This window comes from Piliocolobus tephrosceles, chromosome 2 (genome assembly GCF_002776525.5).
Source record: "Piliocolobus tephrosceles isolate RC106 chromosome 2, ASM277652v3, whole genome shotgun sequence".
In the NCBI taxonomy this organism is placed as follows: domain Eukaryota; kingdom Metazoa; phylum Chordata; class Mammalia; order Primates; family Cercopithecidae; genus Piliocolobus; species Piliocolobus tephrosceles.
This window is the reverse complement of record NC_045435.1, coordinates 107,508,056-107,535,869: the sequence shown is the minus strand read 5'-3', so window position 1 is coordinate 107,535,869 and position 27,814 is coordinate 107,508,056. Positions and strand designations below refer to the sequence as shown.

Here is a 27,814-nt window from a genome sequence, read left to right as displayed (position 1 = left end):
TACATAATACATTTAGTTATGTCTCTTGTTCCACCATCTAGAAGAATCCATCTCTTGCCTACTCTTTTGCACTTTCTGACATTGACTTATTAGAGAGACTAAATCATCAGCCGGGTGCAGGTGCTCACACCTGTAATCCCAGCAGTTTGAGAGGCCAAGGTGGGTGGGTCACTTGAGGCCAGGCGTTCGAGACCAGCCTGATCAATATGGCAAAACCCCGTCTCTACTAAAAATACACAAAATTTAGCCAGGCATAGTGGCATGTGTCTGTAATCCTAGCTGCTTGGGAAGCTGAGGCAGGAGAATCACTTGAACCCAGGAGGCAGAGGCTGCAGTGAGCCGAGATTGCACCACTACACTCCAGCCTGGTGAAGAGTGAAACTGTCTCAATTAAAAAAAAAAAAAAAAAAAAAGACTAAATCACTTGTCCTATAGGATGTAACCCATTCTGTTTACTTCCTATGGTACTGTTTAACTTGTTTATCTTCTATACTGATTGCTTGTAAACTGGAAGGGCGTTAGATCTACTGGCTAGATTATATTTAGTTTCAATATATTTGGCAAGAATCCTTCCAGGTAATGCTGTGGACTTCATACTACAGCACATCAGGATGAACTTAATGTTTCTTTGTGCCACTATCGGTGAAGCTAAGATTCCTCAGTGTATTCAGCTGTTAACAGCTTAATTTGTCCACTATACAGTTATAATCCCTCACTCTCATCCAGCAGACAATCTATGAGGGAACCTTTCACTTTCAATTGGGTCTTTTCCATCAGCAGTTAAACACGCCCAAGTCTCTCCCTTAAAAAGAAAAAGAAAAAAGAAAAAATTCCTTGACTCCACATTGCACCACCACTTACAGTCCTTTTTCTTCCCTTCATCAAAGACTTTTAAAGAGAACTGCCTACACATGACCCCACTTTCTCACATGAAATTCTGAGTTCTCAAACCTCATGTCCAGCAGGCTCCAGCTATGTTTGGGCAGGCATGATGGAGAGGGAGTGTAGTTATAAGGCAAGGGGCTGTCTGAGAAATGCTGCTAAGCTGCAAAATCAGAACCCTTGTGATGCCTGTGCCAGACAACCGCAACCTTTCTTTGGATGTCTGAAAAGAAATGTCAAAGCTGCCCTTTTTTCCCCTTTCCTTTTTGCTGCTAAAAGGAGGAACTAACTTTTCACTCTTCAAAAAAAACACAACTGGTTCATTTTGTCACTTGGGAGGGAGAACATTCTGATTACACAGATTTTTTTGGTGATCTTTTCTTCTCAGCCAACAACTGTTGGATTTCTGAGAATACCAATAAAGCACGAATCTAGCATAGACCAATAGATTATAAACTACTCTCAGACAAGCCTAAAGGCTGATGAGGGTAAAACGAGGCCATAGGATGCCCCAGATGAAGCCTAATGTGGCAGGTCCTAGTAAATACGTTTTGAAGGTAAGGATCCAAAGTGGCCAAACTGTGTATGGAAATGTGTGTACATAATATGACTATAAAATTTTTTAATTCTTGGAAACAATACTATTACATCAGGTATAGTTTAGTAAGTAGCTCCCTCAGGCTGTTTATCTAAAGCATGGGTAAATTCACGGAAGGGAATCTCTTTAGCGACACACTTTGACAGTAGAAAAGAAAGTCATCTAACCACTTGCCCTCCTGCAGTTCCTTTACATCCACAGTTTAATAAGAAACAGAAATCAGGGAAGTGGCAAAAGGATGTCTAAAGCTTTGTGATGTAAGGAAAAGAAAAATATGGAAAGTGGAGGGAGGGGGTGATTGGCAAGACAGTCACCCACTACTGAAGAAATCCTCCACTGGGTCTTAGCCAGGCAGACTAACTGCAGCATCAATTAATTCAGTGTTCCTTATTTAAAGTTTAAAATAATCAAGATCCCAATCTGAGAAGGGAGTAAACCAAAAAAATAATTTCTGACTGATCAGACTTTTCCTGAATAAATGACAAAAATAAGAAGTGATTACAGACAGAAAGTTTTTCATCTACACTAGTTGCACGCAAAACAGAAAACTGAGTGGGACTTCTCCCAATGACACAGACCTGATAAATGAGCCCCAAAGATGAACACAAAGAGGCATCAAGCATGCTATTTAAAAAAAAAAAAAAAGCTTTTAACATAGGGGAGCAGAATCTCCCCAAAGGCTAACAGTTCAATGACCAGCTATACCCTCCAGCCCCACCACACAGACACATCCACTGCTGACGATTTTTATAATTATCCCTACATATGAGAAAACTGGGGAGATGAGAAAACATCAACTATAAGAGCTAGCAGCTTCCAGCTGGGCATGGTGGTCCATGCTTCTAGCCTCAGCCACTCAAGAGGCTGAGTGGGGGGATCGCTTGAGCACAGGAATTTGAAGCTGCAGTGAGCTACAATCACACCACTGCACTCAAATCTGGGAAACAAAAAGAGACCCTGTCTCTAAAGGCCGAGGGGGTGGGGGGGAAGCAAGCAGCTTCAGCTGGGTAAATACAAGGTATCTATGATAACACAGATACCTCAAAAGAACAAAACACCAAAAAAAAAAAAAAAAGTCACAGACTGAGAAAAGATAGCTGTAAGCTAAAATTCAAATACTGAATTAGCATCTAGATTTTTAAAAGTAATTACTTCAAATGAATCATTACAAAGACTAACAATCCAATAGGAAAACGTGCAAAAATATGAACTGGCAAACCACAGCAGGAAAAGCTGCCAGATGACCACATACAAATGAAAAGACACTCAACCTCAGGAATCAGGGAAATGCAAATTAAAATAAGGTAGAATTTCATGTCTATTAGATGAAAAACATTTTATATCTCAACCAAGGGTTGGCAAGGTTGTAGAAATGGGACAAATTCCATGGGGCAACTCTTGCGGAAGCAATTTGGCAACATCTAACAAAGGTGACGACACATACATCTTTCAATCTGACAATTCAATTCTGCTTCTGGATACATAAGCCCTAAGGAATCTATAGTACACGTGCACAGGATTTAACAGTGTTCATACAGCACTACTTATAATAACAATAAACTGGAACACCAATGCCCACTGACAGGAGAATGGATCACTGTAGTGTTTTCACAGTAAATTATTATACAGCAGTGAAAACAAATGAACTACAGTTACGTGCAACATAGATGAATCTTTAAAATAATATTGGGAGAAAAAAAAGCAAATTCCAGGAGCCACATACTGGCATCATACCCCTTTTACAAAACTCAAAAAACAACTACAACTAAATGATACATTGCTTAAGACGGCACACAGTGGGCCAGGCGCAGTGGTTCCACACTTGTAATCCCAGCGCTTTGGGAAGTCGAGGTGGGAAGATAGCTTGAGGCCAGGAGTTTGAGACCAACCTGGCCAATGTGGTGAAACCCTGTCTCTACTAAAAACACAAAAATGAGCCAGATGTGGTGGTGTGTGCCTGTAGTTCCAGATACTTGGGAGGCGGAGGCATGAGAATCATTTGAACCTGGGAGGCAGAGGTTGCAGTGAGCCGAGATCACACCATTCCACTCCAGCAGAGCAAGACTCTTGTCAAAGAAGGAAAGAAGGAAGGAGAAAGAAAGCAAGAAAACAGGGAAGCAAGATAAAGCAAGAAAGAAAAGAAGGAAAGAAGGAGCGAAGGGAAGGAAAGGGAAGGGAAGGGGGAAGGAGGGAAGGAAGGAAGGAAGAAAGGAAGGAAGGAAGGAAGGAAGGAAGGAAGGAAGGAAGGAAGGAAAAAAGAATGCACACAAGCTGGATGCAGTGGAGTGGTGGACGCCTGTAGTCCTAGCTACTCCAAAGGCCAAGGAAAAGAGGATGGCTTGAACCCAGGAGTTCAAGGCTGCAGTGAGCTATGACTGTACCACTGTACTCCAGCCTGGGCAGCAGAATGAGACCCTGTCTCTTAAAAATAAACAAACAAAATAAGCAAGCAAACATAAATATATAAAAGTGAGTGCTATAGGAATCAAAGGTGAGCATATTAATAATTTATCTAACTCTTGCACCTGAAGTCCACTGGGAACAATAAAATAAAAATAAAGAAAAAAGAAAACGAAGCTTAGGCAGGTTAAATAACTTGCTTAAGATTAGAGGCAGAGTTCATATTTGAATCCAACCATATGACTCTGAAACCCAGGTTGTTTACCACTCTGCCATACGGCCTCTTTTCAAAGGGCATCTTAAGACCTCTTTGCTCAATCTAATGATCCTCCCTTCTTATTGAAACTTTATTCCTGAGGCTTTCATGAACGCATACTTCTCTGATTACCCCTGTACTTAATTATTCCTTCTTTTTACCTTTATGGGTCCTTCTCCTCCATTCATTTAAATATTGATTTATGTGTCCTGGGTTCTATCTTCATCAAGCTAGTTAGGAAACTTCCCTCTTGGGAGGAAGCAAAGCTAAAGAGGAATATGAGATACACACACCATCCCTTTCTTTTACAAAAAAACAAAACAAAACAAACAAAACAAAACAAAAAAAAAACACAGAAGGGCACAGTGTAATCGTCAACGAATTTCAACCAAGAGTGCTTTTTGCTCAAGATGACATTGGAGCTGCTTATCACAATCTTCAAAGCAGCATTAACATCGCTAAGGCAATTTTAAACCAATAACTAAATAGAAATTGTTTCATAAACACAGTGCTCTTATTTTGTCACCGTAACTTCTTGATTAAGCACTGTTTCAACACGAATATTCGATTCATTGAACACATTTTAAATAACTATCACATAGTGAAAGCGTTGTTGAGCAGAAAGCAGCGTATCAGTTATCTTTTAAGAGTTCAGCTGTACCAGTTACAAATATCAAAAGATACTAATGAGCCATTGTATCCAAGCCAATCTGTTAAATAAAATGGAAAAAATACACTTGCATAATTCAAATGGCCTTCTCATTCCATGTCTTAGAATGTCCACAGAACTTTTACTGAAGCAAGGCATTATGCAGGCTGTACAATTATATTGCTGTGTTAGTGAACACATTTTAATCTGTACAAGACAAGAAAATACAAGTATTTCCTAGCTACTGTTTCATACTGATCATGAAAGCTCACATAAGCCATAAAAAATGTTACTTTAATTTGTACTTAAAAAATGTAAGTACAGGCTTGATGCAGTGGCTTATGCCTATAATCTCAGCACTTTGGGAGGCCAAGGCAGGCGGATCACCTGAGGTTGGGAGTTCAAGATCAGCCTAACCAACATGGAGAAACCCTGTCTCTACTAAAAATACAAAATTAGCCAGGCACATGCCTATAATCCCAGCTACTCGGGAGGCTGAGGCAGGAGAATTGCTTGAATCCAGGAGGCGGAGGTTGCAGTGAGTTGAGATCATGCCATTGCACTCCAGCCTGGGCAACGAGAGTGAAACTCCATCTCAAAATAAAATAAAATAAAATAAAAGTAAGTATCAACTACTTTTGCTTCTCTAAAAGTCTATTCATAATTTTTAATTTGTTATAAATTTTCTAGTATGCTACTTTTCTTTTTGCAATACAAATTTATATTTCTTATACTTTATAAAACAATTTTTAAAAACCATAATGAATCAGGTACAATATTTAAAGCTTTTATGTTTTTTTTTGAACCAAGACATTTTAAAACACACATGCCCACCCACCCCAAGTATTCCATACACAGACATCTCCACGTGGCTTTCTTTCTCAGGAAGTTAGTCAAAACCCTACAGCTGCATGGGACAAGTGGATAAGAGAGGAAAATAGAAGTCGCAGATGCTGAAATTGTAGCATACGGTATTAACTTTTTTTTATCTTGTTTTTTGTTTTGCTACCAAATTACTCATCACATTGAGCATTTTTAAATACCCCTAAAGTAAAATAGTCCAACCTCTTATGAACCGAAGGCAGGCTGTTTTGTGTTCCAGGAAATAAATAAGGCACTCCTCTCCAGTCTATTTCCCTTCACCTAACTGTTATGTCCTGGTAGGGTTTATTCTCTCACCAAATATTTACTGAATGTGCCAGGAACTGGGGCTACATATGAATAAATCTGAGGCCCAGGTCTCAAGGAGTTTACAGTCTAAAAGGGAAGACGGACGTATAAACACATACACACATAGGCCCATAATCCATTACCCCAAACCCTAGGGCCAGATATATTTCAGAATTTGGAAGTTCCCAGGTTTTAGAAAGGTATGTTCATTGTATTGGCATACCGCCACAACCAGACCCCAGAGCAGCACCCACAGAGTCAAGAATTAACATTTCTGCAGCAAAATGTAAAGCATGCTCATACGAGGTAGGAAAAAAACAGACTAAGAATCTACAACCCCAGCACTTTGGGAGGCCAAGGTGGGCAGATCACTTGAGGCCAGGAGTTCAAGACGAGCCTGGCCAACATGGTAAAACCCCGTCTCTACTAAAAATACAAAAATCAGCAGGGCATGGTGGCGTGAGTCTGCAGTTCCAGCTACTTGGGAAGCTGAGGCATAAGAATCACTTGAACCTGGGAGGCGGAGGTTGAAGTAAGCGGAAGATTGCACCACTGTACTCCTGATTGGCAACAAAGCAAGTTTATCTCAAAAAAACAAAAACAGACTAAGCGATAGCTTCACGTTATTACAGTTCAGGTCGCACTGTGCCACCAAATGAGTTTAGGTCATATAAGGTTTTGCCACTAAACGATTTATGAAAAGGAAAAAAAAAAGGAAAAAAACCTGTAGTTTTCAAGAGTATTTGGTGTTTCTAAATTGTTAAGAGACTGACCTGTAATACACATGAGGAGGATTACCTGGCGCAAAGGCAGGATAGGCCAGGCACAGTGGCTCATGCCCATAATCCCAGCACTTTGGGAGGCTGAGGTGGGCAGATCACTTGAGGCCAGGAGTTCAAGATCAGCCCGGCTACACGGCAGGTATCCATCTCTACAAAAAAAATTTTTTTAATCACCCAGGTGTGGTGGTGTTTGTCTGCAATCCCAGTGCTTTGGGAGGTCGAGGTGGGAAGATCATTCGAGCCCTGGAGGTCAAGGCTGCAGTGAGCTACGATTGTGCCACTGTACCCTAGCTTGGGCGACAGAGTGAGACCCCATCTCAAAAAAAAAAAGAAAAGGCAGGATTACCCCTGAACTTCAAAAGTACTAACTAGGAGTTAGCCAACCAAGAGATAACATTTACTGAGCATTTATTATGTGTATGTATACAACTCTGTGTAGTAACTCTTTATTTAGTTCTCAAAACAACCTCAGAAGGTAGGTACCAGTATCATTCTCATTCCACAGATAAGGAAACTTTACACATGGAGGTTATGGACCTTAGCCAAGTTCACACAACCTAAAGGAGCCAGAGGTGACTACTTACAGTGTGACCCCAGAAATTCTTTACTCTAAGCTTCAATTCCTTCATCTGCACAGTGGGGATCTCTACCCCTACGGGATTGTTTTGGGAATTAAATAATACACATTTTTTAATGTCTTTGGAAATTTAAGTCAATTTGGCCCAGCAAGGGAAATACATGAAGAAGCTATAACCATGAACACTACTCAGGCTATTATCTACAGTGATTAATCGATGGATCTAATACTATAGTGCTCTAAACAAAAGTGGAAAAAGAAATAACCAGAAGGAAGTCCTTTCCTGGCCTTCACACCTCAGTTACGTTGCAATTTAACTACTACTTTCTCTACTGAACTCCTTAAGAAGCACTGGGCAACTGTTGGTAAAGGCTGTGTTTTATTTTCTGGGAGAGGACTAAAACAATCTATGAGCACTGTTTCATTTGCACCAGGACTCTCGTACTGAGGGGTAGAGGAGAGTGGTTTCAAAGCGGGAGAGAGAATAGGAAGAAAACAACTTATCATTTGAAGGGCTTTCTCAAACTACATCCACATCCTGGAAGATTTAAATACTTGCCCCACCGCATCAGCAGCACCTGTCACTGTGGCCCATACCCACCCTAAGGCCTTGACTCTTCAAGTGTGTAAGGGCAGAACCAGGGTTGATAACCACTAATTTAACCAGACAGTTTCGATCTATGGTTCTCACAGTGTGGGGACCAGCAGCATCAGCATCACGTAGAAACTTGTTAGAAATGCAAATTCATAAATCTCTTCCCAGGACTACAGACTCAGAAACCCTGAGGGTAGAGCCCAGCAATTTGTGTTTTAGTAAGTCTTCATGGTGAGTCTGAAGCTCTCTAGAGTTTGAGATTCACTGGTCTAAGCTCTTATTTACACAAGCAGTTTAAGATCGTGTGATTGGAGGAAAGTTCAACAATGTGTGTTCATGCATTAATCACTTCCTAAATATCACTAAACTGGCACTTATATAATCTTCCTAATCAGATAAAACATCTAAATACTTAAACATAAAGACATCTGTGAAAGGAAACTAAATCTTGGAACCCCAGACTCACTAAGCCTAAAGGAAAAGTCAAGCTGGGTCATGCAAACCTGCCTCCCATTTTGGTTCCTAAATAAGATGGCTACAAAGATGAAAAGCTACATACCTCCCTCACACTTTGCCCCACAAGGAAATCCTTATGGGCCCCAAGATCTCTACCCTAAAGCAGTTCCGCTGAAGCTCACCATGGCAATGTCAATTGATAGCTTATCTTCACAGGTGTGGGACACAGGACAGGACTCAATCATCCCTTCGCTCACCTCAGACAAATGTATATCTCATTGCTTCCTCTGCCCTATTTGTCTATGTTGTCTTATGTAAAAATACAGATTTGCTGATCTAAACAAAGGCATGAATGATATTTTCCCCTACCCACTTCCCACATGAAAACTGTGTATTTCCCAAGATGCTGCCCTTTCTCCTTTAAATACTGAAGCCCTCAAAATCATCTTCAAAGACAGGCATAGACCTGTCTCCCAGGCACACATCCTTAAGTTTGGCAAATAAACCTCACAAAATGATTGAGACTTGTCTCAGTTTTTTTCTTTGATTTACACATTAAAAGGAATATAGATTTTTAAAAAATTATTCTCGTTCTTAGTTCATTTTAAAACAAAGCAAAATAATTTCCCATATCTGAATAGTGATGATTTTGAAATTTTTTCTGAAGAATGGCTTCAGAAAAGGAAAAGAAGTTCCTATATAAATTGTAATTTTTGCAACGCTCCCAACTTAAAACACTTGTACACAAACAATTAATTCCTTGACCTATTTCAGGTATTATCTTCTCTTTCCTTGATGGAAACAATGCATCAAACAGAACTGTGATTTTTCAGGGAGCAGCTATACCTCCTTTGGTCTTACTTTAAAGAACCATAAGAATGAAATAAATACCAAGGTCGGGAAGGACAGGCTTAGTTAGGAACCAAGCTGTCTTCTTTTATCTTGAAATATTCATGCTACCTAAAAAAGAGACACTTGAGCCATTTTAAAAAAAATTAAGGCTTAAAAGAATTAATCTTTGTTAAAGTAGCAAAGAAATGAGAAAACACCAAGAAAAGTGTTTCATGTATTAAAAAGGGACTTAGATTCTGAAACGCCAGCTGATTTTTACGTGTTTCATTATTTTTGAAAGAACTTGTGATTACGTTTTCTGAACAAGCACGATGTGATCAGTCGGTACAGGCGCAAACTGACCAAGAAGAAAAACAAGTTCTTTCTCCATGTATCATAAATGGGTCCATTTGGGGTTAATAATTAGGGCTTATGACATTGAACAGGATATGTCATCAATGCCGAATCTTAACAGGGATGGTAAATTCCATTACCCAGTAAAATTTCATGCATAAAAATAAAAAATGAATAGGAATTTATGGAATTAAAACCTAATGCAGAGTACATGTCTTAAGTATAGTGTTGATATGTTTCTATTCTTTAAGTGTATTTTTTTAAAATTCCCATATATATCTAGATCTGTAGATATCTAGATCTACAGATCGACAGATCTAGATATGTATCTATAGAGAGGGAGGGAGAAAGACAATAGCAGCTTTAAACAAATACGTTTAAACTCTTCCAGTCAACACTTTGGGAAAGTTTTCAAAAGGATTTTCTTCTGCATTGTTCCCATTATTTTCACCTATACTCCTAAAAGTACATAAGAAATGAGTATTATTCTGTCCTACTGTCAATCTAAATCATCATGTGATTCATTCTTCCACTCAACAAACATGTATTAAACACCTACCCTGTGCTAGGCACAGAAACCCACCCCATCAGAAACATCCATCCATTGGAAAAACAGGTAAGTAACAATACAGCCATGCATCACTTAACGATGGGAATATGCTCTGAGAAACACGTCCTTAGGCAATGTCATCACTGTGCAAATATCAAAGGGTGTCCTTACACAAACCTCGATGGTATTGCCTACTATACACCTAGGCTCTATCTATAGCATATAGCCTATCGCTCCTGGGTTACTAACCTGTGCTGCATACTCAATACTGCAGGCAATTTTAACACCATGGTAAATATTTGTGTATCTAAACATATCTAAACATAGAAAGAACAGTAAAAACATGGTATAGCCAGGCATGGTGGTTCATGCCTGTAATTCCAGCACTTTGGGAGGCCAAGGCAGGTGGACCACCTGAGGTCAGGAGTTTGAGACCAGCCTGGCCAACATGGGGAAACCCTGTCTCTACTAAAAATACAAAAACAAACAAACAAACAAACAAAAATTAGCCAGGCTTGGTGGCCGGCACCTGTAATCCCAGTTACTTGGGAGGCTAAGGCAGGAGAATAGTTTGAACCCAGGAGGCGGAGGTTGCAGTGAGCCGAAATTGCGCTATTGCACTCCAGCCTGAGTGATAGAGACTCCGTCTCAGAAAAAAAAAAAAAGATATTATTATCTTATGGGACCATCACCCCATATACAGTCTACTCAATGACTGAAACATCCTTTTTTTTTTCTTGAGATGGAGTTTCACTGTTGTTGCCCAAGCTGGAGTGCAGTGGCACATGATCTTAGCTCACTGCAAACTCCGCCTCCTGGGTTCAAGCAATTCTCCTGCCTCAGCCTCCCGAGTAGCTGAGATTACAGGTGCCCACCACCAAGCCTGGCTAATTTTCGTATTTTAGTAAAGATGATGTTTCACCACGTTGTTCAGGCTGATCTCGAACTCCTGACCTCAGGTGATCCACCTGCCTCGGCCTCCCAAAGCACTGGGATTACAGGCGTGAGCCACCGCACCCGGCTGACTGAAACATCATTATGGGGCTCATCACTATAATCATATTAGAGTGTAAGTGCTATGACAGAACTTGTATTTAAAGTGTCACATCATTGAAACCAAATGTTTATGAGAATGTGGCTGAACTCAACCTACTAAGGATTTCTCTTAAATTTTACACAATATGTTTTGAAACTATTGTCCATGAATTCACTGAACCCATTTTTAGTATGCTTATATTTTCTCCTGTACTACTTCTTAAAGTACAAGTTCTATAAATTTACCATCAGCTCTGTAAAACAGCAGGGCATTTCCTTTTACTTAGTCCTAAAACTACCTTCTCTAAGAGGAGCTTCTTGGTTTTAGTACTCTAAGATTTTGTGAACTAAACATTAGAAACATAAATTATGATTACGTAAATTTAAAATCATACACTTAGCCTGTCTTTTCTTACATGACCCACTCAAGCATTATCATCTCGATTTTTTTTTAACGACCACGTGTGGTTATCTCTGTGTTACCAAGTCACACAGTCCTATGTCACTTTTTTTTTTTAAGAGATGGGTCTTTTTCTGTGGTCCAGGTTAAAGCACAGTGGCACTGCCATCCTTGCTCACCACTGCAGCCTTGAACTCAGTGGCTCAAACGATCTCCGACCTCAGCCTACCAAGTTGCTGGAACTACAGGTATGCATCACCGCGCTGAGCTAATTTAAAAAAAATTTTTTTAGAGATGGGGTCCTTACTAGGTTGCCTAGGCTTGTCTTGACATCCTGAGCTCAGGTTGTCTTCCCACCTCAGTCTCCTGAGTAGCTGGGATGAAAGGTGTGATCCACCATATCTGGCAGTCTTGTATCACTTTAAAGTCACATAACTGGCTTTTGTTTTACCAGAAACAACCCTTTAAATTTACCAGACTTGGTTATATATTACTCTTGGTTAAATACAAAAATTTTAAAAATCAATCCCACCATTAAAGGGTTAGAATATGACAACTGGGGATATCAGAATTTCATCCAACAAATGTTTATGAGTGCCTCACAAGCATTACCATCTAGCTTATTTGCTAACTCAGCTACATAGGACAAAATGTAACTTGTGCAATTAACAGTCATGGAAAGGTAGCTACAATTCCATATGCTCACAGCTTTAATAAAAGTAAAATATCATATGGCTGGGCACGGTGGCTCACACCTGTAATCCCAGCACTTTGGGAGGCTGAGGCAGTTGGATCACCTGAGGTCAGGAGTTCAAGACCAGCCTGGCCAGTGTGGTGAAACCCCATCTCTACTAAAAATACAAAAATTAGCAAGGACTGGTGTGCATGCCTGTAATGCCAGCTACTTGGGAGGCTGAGGCAAAGAATCATTTGAGCCTGGGAGAAAGAGGTTGCAGTGAGCCGAGATCTCACCATTGCACTCCAGCCTGGGTGACTGAGTGAGACTCTGTCTCAGGAAAAAAAAAAAAAAAAAGGTAAAAATATCTTAAAGTTACCAATAATAAGTAGAAATAGAATAAAGCATCCAGTGTCTTTCACTGTAGATTTCATTTATCTTAACAAAGCCATAATGCCTACCTATAAGATAAAATTTTAGAGGTTTTAGTTAACAAGCAAGTGTACTTACAGTGATACTGTTTTGAGATGAGCTGGTATCCATCTCTGCTACCTCAGGATCACACTTTATTTACCAAAATATTATACAATTACTGTCTCAGGTTTAGATTAGCAGTTAATTAATAACTCAAGTTATTTGGGATTCCATCCCATCCCCAATTCTCTACCCCTACCACTAATGTTCTCAGAATCTATCATTCAAAGGGTCTAATCTCTACCATGCAGTTTGAACAGAATATTCATTTTTAGTTACATTTAGTCACATTTAGTTTTGTTCTACTGCTGATTTTCCTACTGATGTTTTTATCCTACAACATTCTCTATCAGATATACCAAGACTGCTCTTCAATGCCTTAAGGGAACACACAATCCCCCCAATTCTTCAGTATCCTCTCATAATCTGTCTCATCATCATTTCTAAAACCTTTGTGAAGATTTTTTTGCATTAAAAAGTGAGCCAACACATAAACATGAATGAAATTTACATACTAACATATCTCTACCTTCTTTATGTCTTACAGCAAGGAGTCTCTGTGGTTTTTTCATTTTTTCTCCCCCCAAAAAAGTTTCCCTGATGATATATTCAGTAATTAATGAACCAAATGAAATCTCTTGTTCAGAAATTTTAATTCCCATAGCAAAGGTTAACACAAACCATGAAAACTAATATCTAAGTTTAAAATTTTTAAATACTAAGTTTTCTTGTTTTTTAGACCACATGGCAAGGAGATCACATTTTTCAGGGTGGTTTTTTTTGTTTGTTTTTTTGTTTGTTTGTTTGTTTATCTCTCAACAGCTTCCCTAGAGCCCCATTTAATAAGTAATGCAGATAACTAAGATCCCTTGTTGACAAATTTCAATTTCCTCAAGTAATTAACTGCCTACCATGTTCCATTTAAATACACAATTTCGCCAGCACAGTGGCATGCACCTATAGTCCCAGCTACTTAAGAGGCTGAGATGGAAGGATTGCTTGAGCCTGGGAAGTCAAGGCTGTAGTGAGCCATGACTGTACCACTGCACTCCAGCCTGGGTGACAGAGAAAGACTCTGTCTCAAAAAGTACATACAAACATATATACATACACACATAATTTAATTTGCAGAATTCTAGAATAAGATGTCTTAAATTATTTCCTGATAAAAACGAGCCACCGTAAGCCTTTTTAACTATCCTAAACACAATGTATATAATTTATGTCACATGCCAATTAGACATAAAACCTCATTCAGCTTAAGCTGCCTTACTGGGTTTTTAATTTCACATTACCAAGTAATTAATGACCAATTTTCATATTTTAAACAATTTCTGGGTAAAGGTGTTTACTTGAAAAACTGAATATAAAAATAAGGAGAAAAAAAACTGAGTCAAGCCATTGCTAAGTGCTGCCATAAAAGAAAAATGTAAAATCCTATATAAGAGCCTGGGGATTATTAGCTCTTTGAGCACAGGGGCCATTGTCGTCATCTTGTCATTCCCAAAGTAGTATTCTCCCTTTTTTCAGCTATAGAGAAATTGACAGAATCTGTTCCATAAAGAAAGCAGATTTCATCAATTTCTCCATAGCTGAAAATTCATGACAAGCTAAAAGAGAGTAGAAAACAGTAAGGCTTCTAAAAAGAGTACTTTATATATATATATATATATATATTCTTTCTTTTTTTTAAAGGCAGTTAAAAGTCTCCTCTGTCACCCAGGCTGGAGTGCAATGGCATGATCATAGCTCATTGTAACCTCTGCCTCCTGGGCTCAATCAATCTTTCTACCCCAGCCTTCCAAGTAGCTGGGTCTACAGGCTTACACCATCACGCCTGGCTAATTTTTGTATTTTTTTTTTGTAGAGATGGTGTTTCACCATGTTGCCCAGGCTGGTCTTGAACTCCTGGGCCCAAGTAATCTGTCCACCTCAGCCTCCCGAAGTACTGGGATTACAGGTGTGAGCCACTGCAACTGGCCAACACTTTTGATAGCTAAGAATTAATGTTTAAAGATATTCATTAGCAAATTGTTTATATGGACAAAAAATTAAAAATGTAAATAGAAGGGTAGATATGATGCATTCATACAATGAAATATTATGCAGCTATTAAGAAGACAATGTTAGTGCTCTAAGTACTGACTTGCAAAGATACTAAGAATAATGATATCTTCTGAACGAATTCTTTTTTGGAGGTTTCCTACTGCAAGTAAGATAAGCATCTCAGTGGGAGTTTGTCCTTACCCAGCAAGGTATACTAAATTTCCTTTGTAATAACTATACAGTATATGAACAAACCCTGCTAAAGCCAAAAGTGGGGGAACAATGAAGCTGTTACTGCCGTAAGTATTAAATATGTACACTAAGAGAAACTTTATATTATTTTAGCAAGTCAGTAGCACCTGAGTGTGGAAACATTTCATGTGATTTCTATTTCAAAAAAGATAACACATCTTTCAGCAATTCTGGAAGAAAGGGCTCTCTATAAACATACTGGAAAATGGAACTGAGGAATGCACACTGTGAACTTACCAAGCATTTTTCTGTCCGTAACTATTGCTCTAAAGGAAATTCTCCAGTCCCTATACCATCCACAGGACATTAGCACAAAGGTGGTAGTGAAGCATGATGATTGAGCGCACTGTCTCTGGTCCTCCACTGCTAGAGTCTGAACACTGGCTTCACCACTTGCATACATTAACCGACACATGGTAAAGTCAATAAAGGTTCATTGAAATGATTACTACAGTTGAGAGAAAGAATCTTTGAACCAAAGTTGGAAAAATATTAAAATACTTTAAGGGACAGAAGTATATTTAAGCAGGAATTATTTTAAGTAATCCAAACATTTTGGGTGTGCGCAATAGGTTATTTTTTCATCCTAAGCCAGATATCTCTTCAAATCTAACTATGCCTCATTTTCTTTTCATTCTTTCTAATCTTATTATAATTATTCAGGAGGCTTAACTAAAATTAAAATTTTCAAATCTATTTTTTTAAGTTAATTATCCAGTTTGTGATCTAAGTTCTTGCATTTTAGTTTCTTCTTGACCTATTCTACTGGCCTGCCGCTTATTATCATCACTCCACCAGAGGGCACACAAAAGAAAGGTGACAACGTGAAACACTCAAAGTTGGTAACTTGTTAGCTTTCAGAGAAGCTTTAGCAGCATCACCAAACACCTTACATAGCACTAACACTGTCAGATTCTCGGAAACTGTCTTCTATATTTGAAACAGCATTAGCTAAGATACAGCAAATATTAATTCATGTATTCATTCCTTCATTCAACAAATATCTGAGTCCTGACCATGTGCCAAACATATTCCAGGCTCTAGTCAGTAGTAAACAAAACAAAACTTCCCATTGCCATAGTGCTTTGTTCTGTATTTGTCTAGGAGATAAACAAGAAAGCACATCATAATTTTAAGTACAGATAAGTCGTATGCAAGAAAAAAACTGCAAGAACTTCAAGAAGTTAGAGGGTTACGAGGAAGGCTATTTTTAAATAAATTAAGTAAGGACTGAATGAAATGAGAAGATGAGCCATGTCTTAATTGTGACAAAGCATTCCAGCCAGAACAGCAAGCAAAGGCCCACGCAGAAACTAACCCGACATGCTGGACCAACAGCAGTGATGATGGCGAGGCTGGAACAGAGTGAGCACGGCAGAGAGCAGCAGATGAGACTAGAAGGGTGCCCCAGAGTCCAGTCACAGCCTCTTGATCATAGTAAAAAAAAAAAAAAAAAAAATCCTGATTTTTTTTCAGATGGAGTCTCACTCTATTGTCCAGGCACAAACATGGCTCACTGCAACTTTGACCTCCTGGACTCAAGCAATCCTCCCACCTCAGACTCCCATGTTGCTGAGATCACAGAAATGCACCACCATGCCTGGCTAAAACATTTTTATTTTATCTAACAATAATGGGTTCTGATGACTGAGATATAACCTGCTTTGATTTACCTCTTTTAAAGTTCATGCTGGCTGGTGGGAGACAGAGAGTGGAAGCTGACAAACCAGTTGGGGGGCTCCTGCAGTCATCCAGGCCAGGAAAGAATACAGTTTGACACAAGAGTGGTGGTGGCAGTGTAGGTGATAGGAATGGTCAAATCAATTTTTTAAAAAAGATGGTCCAATCTGCAGTGATTTTGAAGGTAGAGCCCATAATACTTGCTGTTGAAGGAATAGATTTAGGATGAGTGAAATAGGGGAATGAGGATAATTCTTAGAATTTTTAGCCTGAGCAACCTGGTGGATGGTGGTACCGTTTACTGAGATGGATAAGAATGAGAAACTGTAGCCAATGAGGCAGGATGAAAACCAGAGAGAGCGAGTGTCCCAGAAGCCAAGGGGAAAAGATATTTTGATAAGAAAGGAGTTATCTGTTGCCTGTATCAAATGTGGCTGAAGATCCAGTTTGGCAAGACTGACATCCCTGGTGACCTGGAGAAGAACTGTTTCATGAAGTAGGAGGAATAATGTCTCTCTGGAGTGGGTTCAGAAGAAGATGGCAGATAAGGAGGAGAGACAGCCTATATGGAGTCTTTCAAAGATTTTCTTTTTGAAGCAAAGCTGCATTGTTACTGTTTGAAGTTTTATTTTTAACTTTTCAATTCTAAAACTTTTAAACTTGAAAACAGTAATACTGTGAACACCCTTGTACCCTTCGCCTAGATTGCTAATTTGTACCATATTTGCTTTATCGGTCTCTCTATATATGGAATTATTATTGTCTATCCATTTGAGAGTAAGCTAAAAACATTTTGACCTTTTACTCCTAAACAATTCATTGTGTTATCTTCTTTTTTCTTTTTTTTTTTTTTTTTGTTGAGACGGAGTCTCGCTCTGTCGCCCAGGCTGCAGTGCAGTGGCGCAATCTTGGCTCACTACAAGCTCTGCCTCCCGGGTTTACGCCATTCTCCTGCCTCAGCCTCCCAAGTAGCTGGGACTACAGGCGCCCGCCATCTCGCCTGGCTAGTTTTTTGTATTTTTTAGTAGAGACGGGGTTTCACCGTGTAGGCCAGGATGGTCTCGATCTCCTGACCTCGTGATCCACCCATCTCGGCCTCCCAAAGTGCTGGGATTACAGGCTTGAGCCACCGCGCCCGGCCCATTGTGTTATCTTCTAAGAACAAGCGCATTATCTTATATAATCACAAAACAATTATCAAATTCAGAAAATTTAACACTGATACAACACTATTACTTCATTTTGAAATCTTGCCAATATCCTAACAATGTTCTTAGAGAAATGATTTTTTTTTTTCCAAGCCAAGATCCAATCCAGGATTATGCATGGTATTTAATTACCATGTCTCTTGAACTTCCTTTAATCTGAAATAGTTCCTTACCTTTTGTCGTTCATGACACTGACATATTTGAAGATTACAAGGCAGTTACTTTGTAGAATAATCCTCAATAAAGGTCCCCCAATTGTTTCCTTGTGATTAAATTCTGATTATTTTAGAAATACCACAGGAAAGTAATGATGTTCTCGGTTCAGACACATCAAGAAGAACATGATTATGCTACTACTGGTGATGCTAACTCTGATCCCTTGGTTAAGGTGGTGTCTGCCACACTTCTCCACTGTGAAGCTACTGTTTTCCCCTTGGTGTTAATCCGGAGAGATCATTTGAGTGTGTGGCACTTGCCTGAAGTAACATTGCCTGAATCCAAATTAATTACCTAGAATGTCACTGCTCTGGGCCCTTTCATTAGACAGAACTAGCAAATAGATGCAAGTAGGCATACGTGAATATATATTTTAATCATGAGTTCATGTTGATACCATTAATTCCAATCCAAAATCAACAGTTCTTCATTGCCTTCTTCTGTTTCAATATTTTTTTTTTTTCCCGAGATGGGAGTCTCGCTCTCTCGCCCAGGCTGGAGTGCAGTGGCACAATCTCGGCTCACTGCAAGCTCCACCTCCTGGGTTCACACCATTCTCCTGCCTCAGCCTCCTGAGTAGCTGGAACTACAGGCGCCCGCCGCCACGCCCAGCTAATTTTTTGTATTTTTAGTAGAGACAGGGTTTCACCGTGTAAGCCAGGATGGTCTCGATCTCCTGACCTTGTGATCCGCCTGCCTCGGCCTCCCAAAGTGCTGGGATTACAGGTGTGAGCCACCGCGCCAGGCCTGTTTCATATTTTTATTTCTCTTCTTCCACACTGAAAATCCCAGTTCCCAAAATATCAATGAATTGACCCATTTGCTCAGTCCTATAACACACATAAAATAGTTTCAGAATTGCTACACCTCTACCAAATAATAGCCTACTACACAGAGTACACAGAGTTCAAGATTATTTTTTCAGTTCTGTAATCTTTAATCCTGTGCTCAAAACTTACTTTGGTTTTTGTTTTTTTTTTTTTTTATTCTGGGAGTTCATGTTATTCACAGAAATACACGGTTTGTTGTTGCTGTTTGTATTCAGTTTTGGAGTCCCACTCTCCACATCTTGTTAATTTTATTTTTGAACATAAAAAAGACTAACAGTTTCCAAAACTCAAAACTATGCAAAAAGGTATATTCAGAGCAACGCCATTCCTTCTGTTGTTCCCGTTTACTCAGTTCCTACCCAGTGCCTGTAGGTAACTAATTAGTTTCTGGTTATTGCTCCTGTATTTATTTTTGTTCTGTCAAAAAACTAAGCTTCCTCAAGGTGAGGTAGAGAAATGAGGCAGGGCCGGATGCAGTGGCTCACGCCTGTAATCCTAACACTTCGGGAGGCTGAGGTGGGTGGATTGCTTGAGCCCAAGAGTTCAAGATCAGCCTGGGCAACACAGTGAGATCCTGCTTCTATTTATAAAAATAAATAAATAAAAAGAAATGAGGCAGTCACTGAAGCAGAACACTCATCAAGAAACAATTTTATTTTAAAATGGGAGACAGACTGTAAAATAGTGCAAATGACTCTGTAGTAACTGACAAATTGAAGACACAGGAGAGTATGATAAATTGCAGAGGGAAATATCTATCTAAATATCACCTGGTTTAATTTGAGGGATATCAAAGGGTTCTCATATCCCAAAACAGATTGCCATCCTGTTCGTAACCTTCCAAATTAGTTATAACTCTATTTCTAGAGAACCCACATTAAAATGGCATTATTATTTTATCAAGATAATTAAGCCATCACTACCTGTTAATATCAATAGGATACACTGTGCCCTGGCAAAAGGGAGGTTTTGAACTTGGAACAATACATTCAACTAGGAGTAGAATGGTGAGAAGAGAATGTGAGAAGTTGTATAAAAACATGGACAGACAATAATGATCATGCTGGAAAAACAAACATGTCTCTGGGATGTCTTGGATATTTTACACACATGCTAATGAGGAATTGAGGGTCACTCCTAATGCCCTGGTACTAAGTTAATATGGCACAGGGGAAAGAACATGGACTGTGGAAGCAGAGGGATCTTGCTTCGAATCCCAGTTGAGTTACTTAACGCCTACATGACCACTGCCAAGTTACTTAAAACCTCAGTTTCCTCACCTGTGGAAGTAGATAAGGGTGTTTTTGTGAGATATAAGTAGAATAACTTACAGCACTGTCCCAGCCCAGAAGAAATATTTTAATAAGTAAGTCCATAACAGATGCAGATTAAAATAGTCAGCAAGGTAAAGAAACTGATGACACAGCCAGCTGACTTCAATAACACACCTAAGAGAAATCACACCATCTCAGGCAGCATTTAGTAAGGGCAGAAAAATGTCCAACACTTAGTTCCAATTCTTAAATTTCAAATTGCCCCAGAGTCTATTTTTAAAGTGTAAAAGTATGTGCTGACATACTTACATGCCAATTGTTTAAAAGAAACAATTCTACAGGTTAACAAAGGCCAATGACTCGGAATAACTTCCTAAATAATGTCTACAGGCCCACAAAGAGAGGAACCAACCTAAATGTATCAAAAGCTGTATTAATCAGTTTCATAAAAGTATATACAGAAAGTTGACAACGTTCAATAAGACATTTTAAACGTTTCTATTTCACTTTCAAATTCATCTACAAACCAAAATGCAACATGGAAAATCTTCAAATGTTTTCAAACTACATACTGAAATATACAGCAAATTTTCAGAGCCCAGGATCAGTAGTAAACCAAAAGCACCACACTGAAGAATATTAAAATGAACAATGGTAGAGGCTCAAAGCACACAATTTTAAATGCACCTAATCCGTCGTTTTCCTCTCCGACTAGAAATGACTTCCCTCCCATCTTAGGTAAGCAGCGTGTGTTCTATCTCTGTCCTAGAAGATGTACTTAATGGTCATAAACTCATTTCGCAACACTGAGATGGACTGATAATAAAAGTTCTAATCAACAATTAAATTTTGAACGTTTTAAGAAAACTTCCTGATAAAGTGGAATCCACACGCCAAACTACTCTGTCAGTGGCTGAGAGGGAGAAAGATGCACCCTCATCCTTTATGGAAAGAGAAAGGGAAGGAGAGGGAGAAAAGGGAAGACAAGGAGATGCAAAATAACAAAGTATTGCTTGTATAAACAAATGAAAGCCTGGTTTTAAACTTTTGAAAATTCAATTTTCCCTTAGCGAATAGGAATACATATCAAAGTACATGGCAATCATCTGTATTCTGAAATAGAAAAAGGTGGAGAGAAAAGGAAAACACTTTTTCTCGTACTGAACTCACAAGTATTCAAAATTCATTAATCCCCTCCCATCCCCAAACTCTGGACATTATATCATTCCCAAAATAAATCAGATACAAAACCATTGGACTAATTTTGGACTCAGCGTAGAACTTTTATGAGTTTTCGCAGCGCTCTCCACCCAATAGCCCTCCTGGGCAGTCCCGAATACCCGCTATTTTGGGGGCACGCACGGGCTGTACTCTGAGTTCCTGGGAGGAGGCCTCGGGGAGTGACGAGAAACCCAGGGGGTCTGGAGGACCTGGACCGCCGACCGTTCCTCGCTGCCCCGGGAGAGCGATCTGGACCACCCGGGAAGTGCCTGCGCCCGCGGTCGTGAGGCCGGTTCCCGCGCAGCGGCGGAGCGCTACCCAGGCGCGCCCTCCCGGGCCCTCCCGGGCACCGTCCGCCGCCCGAGCCCTCAGTCCCGGAGCCAGGAGGGACTCATCCCGCCCCGCACCGTCACCCGGACCCCGTTCCGCAGGAGTGGCTCGCGGCGCCCCACGTCTCTGCGAGAAGCCCGGGATCGCTTCGCGGGGCACACCCACGAGCCGCCGCTCGCTAGCTCGCCGCCTACCTGGAGGGAGCTCGGGCCCGCGTCGACCGCGCGCTGCCGGGGTCCGCGGGGCGCACAGCAGCTCCTGGAGCGCAGAGCCGGCGTGGAGAGCGCAGCGCAGCGCACCGCCGAGACCAGACCCGCCGGCCACACCCAGTCCCGCAACGCCCAGCAGCCAACTCCGCGGCGCGCCGGAGCCGGGGCGGGGACGTGGCTGGAGGCTCGAGGCGCGAGGCACGAGGCGCGCGGGCCCGGCGGGGACGTGCCGGGGGCGCGCAGACCCTCGGAGCGCGCGCAGCCCGGGCGGGGGGCGACTGGAGCGGGAGCCGCGCGCAGCTTCTGCTTCCTATTTTCTCTCTCGTTTCCTGCCCGAAGGAGAAGAAAAACATTCCTTCCCGGGCAGTTTCGTTTTCTTGTTGGTGCGGCGCTGGGGCACGCTGCTAAGTAGCGCCCGTCTAAGTGGCGTGGCCAGTTTCTTTTCCGGCTCTGACAGGCGCCAGTTTGCTCGTGAGCAAGATCGAAGGGCAGAGCTAGAAGACCCCAAAGATCCAATTTAGGTTTCCCATTCTGGAATTCTAAATGTCAGAAAGTAAACTGAAGCCCAGAGTCGCACAACCTTGCGTTGCAGTCCCCGCTCTACCATCACTAGTTGTAGGAGCGTGTACCGTCTCGGGCTTAAGTTTCGTCATCGCCAAAATAAGGATAGTGATACCTGCCTCATAAAGGTGCTAAGCATATCAAATGAAGTAATGTTTGCACGAAGCCTGCCTCCAAATACTTGGAAGTTATTGTTCCTATTGTCGTTGATAAAACTGGAAGGCCTTCCAGATATCCCTGCCAAGTCGCTCTTCTCTGCATGAGTTAAACACCACATGCATCTCAATCGAGTTTTTTTTTCCTTTCTCACATTTATCTGGGTGTTTTATGTTTAAAATGTCATAAAATAAATGCATCTATCCAATTTGCTTCCTCTAAAGTCAGTACCGCCTGGGAGCATTTTTCCTCTCCCCACCCCCATTTTTCTTCGGAGTTAATTCCAGTTTGACAGACTGTTGCTATAGCATTCCTTCTCTGACGTCAAACAATTTAAAGAAACAGCCCTGGGTAGCGAAAGCTGCAGAGGAGTTCTTTGTGGAGTTTCTGTGCCGGAGAAAGGTTCCAACAGTATCATCAGATAACTTTAACACCCCCGCAGCCTTCCAATCCTCCTTTTCTAGCTGCTTCCCAATATCACCTGGAATAAATCTGTTAGTCCCTTGAAAGAGGTGATGCCATGATAAGCACACCCTGTTTGTGACTGTGGAGAAAATGTGACCGGTTTGTATAAAAGCCAGGCCATGACAAAAATAGAAACAGCTGTTTCTATTTTCTTTATCCAGAGATAAAGAAACTGTGGATAATTTTTTCCCCCAAAATTTTCGTTTTTACTAATATTAGGAGCACTTTTCCATTAAGAAGAAAGAGGAAAAATGCCAAATATTCTGCATATCAAAGTGTCAGAAGAGCTAGTTAGGACATGAGTGTTTTGCATCTGTAACTATTTATGTTTTAATGATTAAATCCTGAGCTTTATCATTGTCGTTTCTAGGAGGAAGCAAAGGGAAATTGTTAAAAGAGTGCCTATTATGGACCATGCTCTCTGCTGTCTTATACTGTACTTAATCCTCATAATTACCTTGAAGTGTGAGTTTAATCCCCATTTTACAGATAAGCAAACTGATGCCCTGGTAAGATTAATTTATCAGAGTCACCAGGGTACTGGCAGAGCCTTGCATAACATCAGATTGGATCAACTCCAAAACCCTCTTACTTTCTCTTTCTTTCTGTCTCTCTCTCTCTCTCTCTCTCCCTCTCTCTCTCTCTCTCGACAGAGTCACTCTGTCACCCAGACTGGAGTGCAGTTTCTTTCTTTTGAGACAGAGTCACTCTGTCACCCAGGCTGGAGTGCAGTGGTGTGATGTCACTCACTGCAACTTCCACCTCCCAGATTCAAGTGATTCTTGTGTCTCAGCCTCCCAAGTAACTGGGATTACAGGCACAAGCCACCACACCCGGCTGACTTTTTGTATTTTTAGTAGAGACGGGGTTTCACAATGTTGACCAGGCTGGTCTCAATCTGCTGACCTCAGGTGATCTGCCCGCTTCGGCCTCCCAAACTGTTGGGATTACAGGCATGAGCCACCGATCCCGGTCCCATAGTCTTTCTTTAGATTCTTTTCTGCCTTGTTCCTATGCACTAGCATTTACCAGATGTTAAAGCTTTGAGAGGTGGTTGTTGGGTTAAGATTATTTGTTGAAAAACAAGTTGCTGGTATTTAGGAAAACCCAGTGGGAAGCAATGAGATAGTCTATTCCAGAAAAGATTAGGGGAAATATAAATGAACAGCTCCTAAACATAAAAACCCTGAAAAGATGTAACAAGAATTTGACTGTCTTTTGGAGAGTTTAAAAGAATGATAACGTCAGCCTTCTTGAAAATTTAATGTAGACAAAGAAATTACTAGAAGAAGAAAGTCCAAGTACAGAAAAAGGAAAGTTTAATTATTATCCAAACAAATCTACTTCCAAGAATATTGTATTTCTGTTTTGCCACACCTGCTGCATATTTTTCTGAAAAAACAAAACAAAACAAAACAAAACTTACTTGTTAAAGGACAAGCCTATACTGAAAATCTGAAAGTGGAGCTGATTAAAAGAATTTCATCATCAGGAATAGTTTCATAAGAGGATAGTAAGGCATCTACGTGATCCAGCAATTCATAATTTTTCCAATGATAATGAAATCCATGAATAATGAAAGAGAGAGAAAGGCAAGGGAGGTAGAGAGAAAGGTGAAGGGGCATGCTGTTAACATTTCTGATGCCTGCTGGTTTGTGTAGACAATTGTAGAGATGTATCCTACTTCTAAGGATTAAGCCCCATGGTCTTTTGTTGGGTTGCCACCGGTTGATAATTAGATTTATGACTCATTAGGCCCATGTTCTCAAATCCTACTCTATTAAGAGAGCATGGTGGGGTCCCTGCTAGAGAACCTTTGAAGACAAAATCCTTGTCCGTTTCATCTTCGTGTTCCCCCATAGTGTTTAACAGAGCACCTTGCACTTACTAGGTACTCCACAAACAAATAAATGAATGAATGCACTTGGCTACTTGTTTTATGCAAATAACCCCACCTCACCCCATCCCACACACTAGTCAGAATCATAGGAGGGGAGAAAGTGATCATTGTTTTTCTAGGAGTTTAGTTACAGTTGCTTTTGCAGGGTGTTTTGCTTCACTGTGATCAAGTTCAGAGAAGCTCTGCTCTTGGTCCTACACTGGGTGAGTCTGAATGCTGTACTCAGTGAATTACGCTGTAATCCATAGTGCCATAGGTTTGCATATCCTGCTTTTAAAGTTTTACCCTAGAAATGGTCTATTTTTTTTTTCTGAGCCTACCTTGCTCTCAGACGATGCCAAGAACACCGTGAAGAACAGAGCCACTAAAGTGTCCAATATTTCAGCACCGCCCTGTATGTGTTGTATGCATTCCAATTCTATTGTGTTTGAAATGAGGCCAAATTATATACATACAACATCATAACTACAATAACAAATTTTCTTTCACCTGCAACAAAATAAGTAATAAAATATTAAATGGAAATTATCTAACAGGGTCTACAGCACAGTTCCCCAAGGACATGAGAAGCAATTCCCTAGTAGATTCTATGCGAAGTCAGTCGGTCTGTGTGGTTTCAGACAGGCATCCTTGATACAGAGTAGCATGCCTAAAGCCTTCCCTCTTGCTCACACACAATGCATTTTCCATACCAAAGTACAGTTTGTACTTTGAGTCACCTTTGCTGTACTCCTCTGACACTCGTGATACAAATCAGTTATAGCTTTTGTATATTTCCACTCAGGTTCTCATCAACCATGGCAATTTGGAATCTGTCATCCAAGTGCATCCCAGTGACCTTAGGAGAGTGTCAGTGATGTCTGTCACAGGCATGAGAGAGGGAGGTAGAAGTATGCAGGCATATATCTGCTGCTCTGTGTCCTGTCATTCAGGTCCCTGGAATCAGGAAATTCAGAGAATTCAGGTCCCTGGAAACGGACATGGCAAAGTGAAAAAACACGAAACTGCACATCAGAAGACTTGATTTAGAGCTTTTGGCTCTGGTACTACATATCTATGTGATCTTAAGCAGATCTTACCCTGCCTGCATTCTGTCTTAATTATATAAAATGAAGGTGCTGAATTCTAACACAATTGACAAATAGACAACATTGGTGCCATCTCTCAGACTATGTCCGGGGATGACTTCACTAATCAATCATGGACTCTTGCCCTCTAAGCTTCATTCCATCCCAAGAACTCTTCTGAACACCACATTTTCAAAAGGAACTCTGATCTGTTTCTGTTAAGTGAGTAAAAACATGAGTTTTAAAATGAGATGACATATTAGTTATCTATTGCTCTATACAAGTCACCAAACTTAGTGGATTAGGACAGCAACAATTATTTAATTTGCTCCTGAATTTCCAACGTGGGCAGGGCTTGGCAGACATGTTCTCTGTTCCATGCAGCCTCAGATAGTTTGTCTCTTATTAAGACGGCTCTCTCACATGGCTGGCAAGTTGGTGCTGGCTGCTGGCTGGAAGATTAGCCAGGTGTGTAGGCAGAAACTTCAGTTCCTTTTCATGTAGGCCCTTCCACGGCCTACATGGAATTCCTCACATTGGAGTGGCTGGGTTCTAAGAGCAAGTGTTCCAAGAGAACAAGGAGGAAGTGCATAGCGTTTTTATGACTTAGCCTCAGCAATCCCATAGTGTCGCTTCCACCATCCTCACTTGGTCTAGGCAGTCACAAATTCATGTGATAGGGACATAGACCTTTTTTTTTTTTTAGACAGGATCTGGCTCCATCACCGAGGCTGGAGTGCAGTGGCGCAATCTCGGCTCATTGCAACCTCAGGTGATTCTTGAGCCTCCTCAGTAGCTGGGATTGCAGGTGTGTGCCACCACATACGGCAAATTTTTTTTGTATTTTTGTAGTGACGGGGTTTCACCATGTTCCCTAGGCTGGACGGACTTATCTAGAGGAACGTGTTGAATGGCACATATCATTGCAGCTATCTTCAGAAATATAATCTGCCACAAGCACATCTGCTAACCCTGGATTAATAATCTATGAGCATCCAACAATCTAAGATTCTGTCTTTCCATTCCTTCCTCCCATACTGCACTGATTTTATTTACGCTTATATGTTCTGTTAGATATTACAAACAATGGAAAACATCTTGTTTTCCTTACAAATTTGTTTTGGCTTTGCTTTGATTTTAAAAATTATAATGTAAAATGGACCTTTTTTCTTTTAGTGTACAGTTCTATGATTTTGAACACATGTACAGATTCATGTAACTATCATTATAATCAGAACAGTTCCATCACTCCCCAAATCTCCCTCATACTTACCATTTACAGCCTTAATTATAGTCACCTCTCTTCCCTACCATGACTCTTGGCAATCATTGATTTGTCCTCTGACCCTAGAGTTCTGTCTTTCTGAGATTATCATATAAATGGAACCATACAGTATGTGACCTTTTGAGACTGTCTTTTCTCACTTAGCATAACACTTTGGTTCTTTCTTATTGCTGTGCAGCATTCCATGGTACAAAAGTACCACAGTTGGTTTATCCATTTGGCAAATAGTTTTTTGAGGGAAACAATTGCTTTGAACTGATACCAAGCCACATAGCCCAGACTTCAGACTCTATTTAGGAGGTAAGAAAAGATGTCTTACTCTAAACATGTTTGTTTGTTGGTAGAAATGCCGATCTCAGTATCATAAACAAACAAAAAAATTAAAGAACCTGCTCTTTAGAACAAAACTCTAAGATCAAGAGAATGATT

The 27,814-nt window shown here is 40.5% G+C and overlaps 1 protein-coding gene across 1 annotated transcript in view; it reads right to left on the bottom strand.

Annotated features, from left to right (window-relative positions):
• Positions 1-22,265, bottom strand: part of GNB4 (G protein subunit beta 4) — a 58,617-nt gene extending 36,352 nt beyond the window's left edge. Inside the window, exon 1 of the mRNA XM_023184819.2 lies at positions 21,937-22,265. The gene's annotated coding sequence lies outside the window, so the exon portion shown is untranslated. The remainder of the gene's footprint in view (positions 1-21,936) is intronic.
• Positions 22,266-27,814: the final 5,549 nt, after the last annotated feature.